The following is a 7,586-nucleotide window of genomic DNA, read 5'->3' as shown; positions in this document are numbered from 1 at the left end:
ACAACAAATACAAAATCATATATGTAATAAGTGTGTTTGACCAAATTTCATCGTCTAAGATTAGTATGCAAAAGTCATTTGTATCTGATTATAGTAAGAATAACATCATGGATGCAGAAATGAAACGTACAAGGTATGACAATTTCATAAATTTGGCAGCAATGTACAAACAACTCAGTAAGATTTCATAAGCTTGGTATATCACAGCTGACAACACAGTTGTGCTCATGTCAATGTGTGGCAGTGACTTGCAGAGTGTTGTTCATTATTGTTATTGCATGTTTTGGGGTGACATCGTGAGAATGTCAGAGCTTGAATTAGAGCAATTAGCAACATTAAACTTCTTGTTAAATGTGGCAAGAGTGGAAGTGAAATCAGGGACATGTTAATCTGAGTTTATGGGAATGATGTCATGAAGAAAATAGCACCGTGCAAATGGAGTAAATATTTTTCTAAGGGAAGAAAAAGCATCACTGATAAAGAGAGGTCGAGGCAGCCAGGAACAAGCAGAACTGACAAAAACATTGTGAAAAGTGGTCCAATGGTGCATTAAAAATCATCAACTGACTGTGAGAAGCACAGCAGACCAAGTGAACATTGGTAGAGAAACAGTCAGGAAAACTTTGACTGAAATGGTTAAGGAAAACTGTGTCCAAAATGGTCCCGAAGGAACTCACCAATGAACACAAGCAAAGGACAGTCGAAGTTTGCCAAGACCTTTTCGCGAGGCAAAACAATGTTTTGGGCCATGATATGATGAAACCTGGTGTACCAACAGTACCCTGAAACAAAAAGTCAAAGTGCACGATGAAATACAGCCAATTCTCCACAACCAAAAATTCTGTCAGTCCAAATCAAAAGTCAAAACGATGTTGCTAAACTTTTTTGAAATCAGAGGGATTGTTCATTATGAATTTGTGCCAATGGCTTTGAAGAGTGGAGCCAAAATGTCTTTGAAGGATGCCAAGGCCCTGACATCAGTGAATAAATTCCCAAGGGGAGTACCTTGAAGATGACTGTGGTGATCTCCAGTGATGGGGTATGCAGCATTCTCTCTAGGATGAGTTTGCAAACTTTATTCTCAGACCTCATACAATACCACGAAAATCGAATACTTAATGATAAATCTAGAAAAAGATGAATACTGTAGTAAAATCAAATTTTAAAATCAAACCTTGTACAAACCTTGTGTCCTGAAAACTTCATGATGCTGATGAAAGTGATGAGAGAAAGATCTAATTGATTGAGAGGTGTATTATCTTTGTGAAGTGCAAGACTCCTGTCATAGTTCTCTTTACATGGACATACACATTTATTATGATCTCTGTGAAAAATCACAGCAAGATTGTTTGTAGTTGTAAACTAGATTATGCAAAAACGTCTAGGGCAAAGGGAAGGAACAAGCATAGCTACAACAATTTTGATAATAATATGTCAAAAAATAAAACTACATCGTTGTGAGCTTTTTATATAAATCACTCGACAATGTCACCTTATTTCTTAAAAAACAGAAAAATTCAAAGACATTTTCGGAAGTGATAGAGATGTTTCGTAGCTTGGCTGGGGCTGGGTGGTTACAAGTATATATATCTGTCTAAACTCCTTAAAATTGATGCATAAAACGGACGCAATTTTTGTATATCAATTATACCTAAATGAAGCCTTCAAAAGTTATATTCCTATAGTAATGCACACTATGTAATATTAATAGAAGAACAGACAGAGACCAACACAGGGGTAAGCAAGGCCCTATTTGGATTTGGAGACCCCAACGTCTCCCACAGACCTCCTGCATTATTCTGGGCGTCCAGAGAGGGCGCCAGAGAGGCAAGTCTCTGGGCGGGCCGAGGACGTCCTCTCCCGCGGTGGGCGGGGCCATCCGGGACCTGGCGCCGCGGTTAGGATGGGCGGGGCCGGCCGGGGCTCGCGCTTGTCTGTCACGTTCGTTAGATCCAGCTGTCTCCAACCAAGAGACAGTTGAGGACGTTATGGACTTTGCAGCGGGGACGTTGGCTGCGGTCGTTACCCCTCAGGCACGGAGGCCCTAGTGAGAGAATCTGAGCCCAGGGACGTTTGTGGTAGAGACGGTTCCTGTGCCCTGAGAGGTGAACATTGGTCTTCTGAGCTTTCTTCTCCTTTGACCCTCTGAAAGGTTGAACCGAGGCACGGCCGCGTCCTCCCTGCAGGCGGCGTGGAGGTTTGTCCTCAGGGGACCCTGAAGGGCTCCAGGGCTTAGCCCCAGTGGAATCAAATGCTCAGGGCCCTTGAGGGGTTCCTAAGTCCCCAGTCACTCTATGTGTTGAGGTTTATTTAGATGACAATACTAAATGGTCTGATCCTTTTGAAGCTCATTCCTGGAATCTAAAAATTGCCAAACTTCACACCTTGGTTTATGTTTACCAATGGTGTTGAAAGTTGATGTTATGATAATCATAGAAAATGATTGTAATTAAGTGCGTAGGTTCTTTCTGGCAGCTTTGAAAGATGACTGCCCACCATAATGTAGTTGTTTGAGAGAAGTAGAAGAAAAGAACAGATACTGTAAGATTCGATGCATAGGGTATCCCTGGAATAGGAAAATTCAGGGAAGTGGAAGTAATGGAGGTTACCAGGGGCTGTGAGAATGGGAGATAGGGAGTTAATTGGTTTTTGTTGTTGTTGTTGTTGTTTTTTGTTTTTTGAGACAGCGCCTCAAGCTATCCCCCTGAGTAGAATGCTGTGGCATCACAGCTCATAACAACCTCCAACTCCTGGGCTCAAGCGAGTCTCCTGCCTCAGCCTCCCAAGTAGCTGGGACCACAGGTGCCCGCCACAACGCCTGGCTATTTTTTGGTTGCAGCCGTCATTGTAGCTTTGGCGGGCCTGGGCTGGATTCAAACCCACCACCTTAGGTGTACGTGGCTGGCGCCTTAGCCACTTGAGCCACAGGCACTGAGCCAGGAGTTAATTTTTAATAGATAAAGAGTTTCTGGTTAGGGTGATGAAAATGTTCTTTCTGGAAATGGATAGCGGTGAGGATTGCATAACATGGTAAGCTTAATGCCAATTAAATGGAGCCTTGAAGTGATTAAAATCAATTTATAATTATGTTCATTGACAATGAAAACAAAATTAAAATGAGTAATAGAGTTAGGCAGTCATGGCCTTTCTGCTAGTTTTCAGAATAGTTCTTCCAGCTTTCCTGCCTCCTTTGTGACATCGAGAACTTAATTTTGAGTTGCTGTTATGCATTCCCATTCCTCTATTCTGGAGATTTTATGGGTACAATTTTCTTCTCAAGTTTTGATAGTTTTGCAAGAAAACTGGCTTTGAGGTACTTGGGGTTCCACCGTACCTCCAAGTGGGTATTGTCCTTTTGGGTCCTTACCCTGACTCTGTCCTCCAGATAGTGAGCTTCATATATCTGTGTCCACACTACCATAAAAGTATTTTCCTTTTATTGATGAAATTGTATGGATGGTATTTTCTTTGTCAACAGCTGAGGCCTTTCCAAGGTATTGGCTTATGGTACAATGTTTATTGGTACAATTTTGCCAGTGAATTACAGTCTTATAGTCTCTTGCTCCCTGTTAGTGACTAATATACATGCTATTTTTTCTGAATTGTTTCCTAAAAAATTTTCTAAAACAGTGCTGATAAGGAAATAGTTTGTATTTTTTTTCCAAAGAGAAACATCTGTGATGGAATGAGTTCCCAGGTCCACAATGGCCCTTTCCCCTTACCACTGTCAGAGACTTGCCATGTATACAAACCATAACACAAGCAAACATACAATGTCATGACTTTGGGCATCTATTGTTATTCTATCCTAGGAAACTGTGTGTGTGTGTGCTGTCCCAATAATTAAAATGTAATGTAGGTGCATGCAAAGACCAATGTCACAAATACCACAATGACATTTACCTCCGGATTTCTAGTTTGGGGGGGGTTTATACAAAAACTGAAATAATACTTGTATAAATGAATTTTTCAGATGCTAAAAAGTATAGCCAACCTTTGTAGTATTGTTTTTATTTAAAAAGATCATCCTATTCTAGGATAAGACAATACCAGCAGGAGAAGAAGGGAATCCTCTTCAGGACCAGCTATGAGCAGGAAGAAATCCTCCCTGTGGAAAGGCGTCCTGTGTCATGGATGCCCACAAGCAAAGTCTCCCTCAGATGTCACTTGAAGGCCATCTCCAAGGAAGCTCTGTAAAGTCGTCGGTGGGTGAATGTATGTATCACTCCATTAATATGTCCTGTGCAGATTGTTAGAATAGTTGTCCTCTTAGTGACTCTGCCAACATCACCCTCTGTTGGGTGTGACAGAGGATCACAAGGAACTGTCCCTCTCTGACTTTGGGGACTCTATGTGCAGCACTGCAGTGTGTAGAGTATAGTAGAGATGGCAGTATAACTAGATGTCCCCTCCTTTTAACTATAAACTTGTTTGAACTTATGGAGCGGGTCAACATGAAAAACTCTTTAAGAGGAAAGTAACTGTAAATTATTACAAGTACAGATTCTCTGCAGTAAGATCAAGAACTCCTATCCACTTTAATACATTTTAAAGGAGTTTAAAACCCACAGAGAGGCAAAACATCACATAAACATGAAAATACACTTTACAAAATATATTTTTAAACTATCCTACATACTAAGGAAATGGCTTAGAACACAATACAGATATAGACAAAACTAACAGGTATTTCACAAAAGGAGATGTTGAAAAGGCCAATAAAACTGTGTAAATCCATCTACTTTATTGATTTGTCAAGAGAAGGCAAGTAAGATGCACAAAAGATGCCTCTCCATGTCTAGAAGAATGGCAGAGTATTACTGGTTAACATGGTATTTGTCTGTCTGTCTGTTTTTCTTATGGGAATTTGACTATGTCTCCCCACTCTCTCTGGGCTATAAGTTTCTGCTGTGTAAGGTTGCTGTGAGCTGGGCTAATGCCAGGGCACTCTAGCCTGGAGCAACAGAGTGACATTTATGGTAAAAAAAAAAAAAGAAGAAAAATCTATATAACAAAGAATTGCTTCTTTGAAAAGGCCAATATCAAAGTTATTACTAATCTCACAATTTCAGAAATAAAATAGATAATATTACTACAGATCTTACAAACATATAAAGAATGACAAAGAAAGCCTAGGGACAACAAAGCCTAGGCACACCCACCAAATAAACTACTTAGGCAAAATGGCCCAATCCTTGAAAATAAACAAACTAGCAAAACTCATCCAATTTGAAATATTGTATTTTGAATTTAATAACCCTCTAAATAGTAGAGCAATTGAATTTGTGTTCTAACACCTCACATAAAAGAAACTTTGAGGTCCAGAAGTTTTCACTGGAGACATCTACCATAGTTTAGGAAGAATTAATAATTCTACACAATCTCATCCCAGGAAATAGAGGAGGAAAGCACACTGAACTTGTTTTATGAAGCTAATATTACCATGATGCCCAGAGCAGACAAAAATGCGGAAAAATATCCCTTAGGAATTTAAACACAAAATTACTTAAACCATAATCAGCTTTTATTCGGAATGACCAACTGATGTATTGGAGGGAAGAAATCCCAATGAATATTTACAATTCAACCAATGTGATCTCCCATATTAAAGGTATCCTGCTAGGCCAAGTCCACGGACATCAGCTTGCAGTAATGAGTGCTGTGATCAGTGGTCCCATAGGTGACCCTGCAAGCAAGACAGATCCGGCTCTTCGTGGGACTGGAACCTTGTCTACACCATCAGCACAACCTTCTGCCCTGGAGGTGAACTGGGCAGGATGCAGTAGCACTCTGCTCTTTCTTGGACTTGGAATCATGGCTACCACCCCCACCAATGCAGCCTTCTACCCTGGCAGTGAACTTGGTGGAATGTGGGTGGAGAGGGTCCCATGTGCTGTGGCTCTAGAAGGACTTGGTTGTGCTTCTTGGAACGCCATCAGAGCAAGGGAACAAGATAGGTGCAGCCAGGCAGGCACCAAGGACACAGAAGGGGGCTGTGAATGGGTGCCACTAGGCAGAAACAGGGGCCTGGAAAGGGGCTGTGGAACAGTGAGGGCGTGCAGGGATCAAGGGGAGGAAGGGGCCTTGGACCAGCAGGGGTGGGCAGGGACTGTAAATGAAGAGAGGTCAGTGATCTACAGAGGTGCAGGGCCACCAGAGGTGAGAAGGGGCCAGGAGTGGGGTTGGGGCACAGGCTGGGGCTAGACAGAAATCGGTGGGACATGTGGGAGGATTCAGGGGCAACATGAGCAGGAAAGACATTTGTTTGCTGCAACAAACACAGATGAACAAATTATCAAAAACAAGGGAAATAGAGCTCCTATTCAACTGATAACTAGCTGTTTTTTGTCAATGTAGTGCAGACTACTGTGGAGAGTGACCACAAGGACTTCTAAGTGTTAGAAACACCTGACACCATATAGTCAAATTTGGTTCTATAAACTTAGAAAACTTTCTATAACATACAGTTCAAATAAACAGAACCCAAAAGATAATAGTGAAAAGGAAAAATTCTGCCTGTTATAGTACTTAAGTCTCTAAAAATACAAAAGAAAAAATTACCAACAATCCCTTGGAAGCATGTTAGAGACATGAACCAATAGTTCAAGGAAAAAAAGGACAAACAGCTCTTCATCTCATTCAAAAAGACAAATTTTTCTTAGGTTGCTAAGAACGCATGACCTAACCTCTCTGGGGACATTGGACAGTACTTAGCAACACTGCATAGGTGCTAACACTTTGACCCACAACCCAACATGTTTATTGGCTTCCAAGCAAGCCATCTGAACCAAACCTGGGTTTCAGGGAAATTATGGGGTTCAGGGAGTCTGTGGGCCACGCCTTCATGTAGACTAGACCACACAGAAAAGCAGCAGAGCAGAGAAAGGGAGAACAGGGTGCTGGTGCAGAGTTAGGGATGGAATCCAAGCCCCACTTAGAGGTACCTGAACCTGAGAAGGTCATGAGATCCCTCTGTCTTCAGTTCTCTGCAGTCATATTAAAATGATGATAGGACTATTTTTTATCAGATTATGAGACTAAAATCTCTAAATCCAGGTAAGGAAGAGGATTGATACCTTAGTCATCCTGTGTTTCCTCAATGCCACAGGGAACAAAGTGGACACTAGGTAGGGCGCTTGCATCACCCCAGGGCACTGAAGGATGGAAGTTTATTTCTCATCCCTTATATGGGTATGATGCTCTGCATCTATTAGGGAACATCTGGCATTATGACCCGTGATCCCTACATCAGCCTGTGGGCGGACAGAGGAGGGGCTGTACTTCCTGTTTTATACTGAGTGGTTGTGACATTTAGAGAAGCTAAGTGGATTTTAGCATCACATCATTAGTGAGTGATGGATCTGGCATGGGAAGTATACATGGTTCCATGGAGGCACAGATCTCTGACCACTGGAACCTCTACATCATATCCTGGACTCCTGATGCAAGAGCTCCCCTCACTCTCTTTAAATTTTCCTACCCAGTGTTCACAGGGGATCAAAGCTGATGCCCCGAAGGACACGTGAATAAGGATATTTCTCTGATCATGACACATCCTCTCTCCTCTACTTTACACGTCTTCCACC

General features: G+C 41.8%; 1 long non-coding RNA gene across 1 annotated transcript; it reads left to right on the top strand.

Annotated features, from left to right (window-relative positions):
* The first annotated feature begins 2,002 nt into the window (after window positions 1-2,002).
* Window positions 2,003-6,808, top strand: LOC111722845. The gene is made up of 3 exons (XR_002771500.1): window positions 2,003-2,197; window positions 4,038-4,215; window positions 5,612-6,808. It is a non-coding gene; the product is annotated as an uncharacterized LOC111722845 (long non-coding RNA).
* The last annotated feature ends 778 nt before the right edge of the window (window positions 6,809-7,586 follow it).

This window comes from Otolemur garnettii, unplaced genomic scaffold, assembly GCF_000181295.1.
Source record: "Otolemur garnettii isolate 467f Iridium unplaced genomic scaffold, OtoGar3 scaffold00651, whole genome shotgun sequence".
NCBI lineage: Eukaryota > Metazoa > Chordata > Mammalia > Primates > Galagidae > Otolemur > Otolemur garnettii.
Note: the sequence above shows the minus strand (reverse complement) of the source record. Positions and strands in the feature narration are given on the sequence as shown.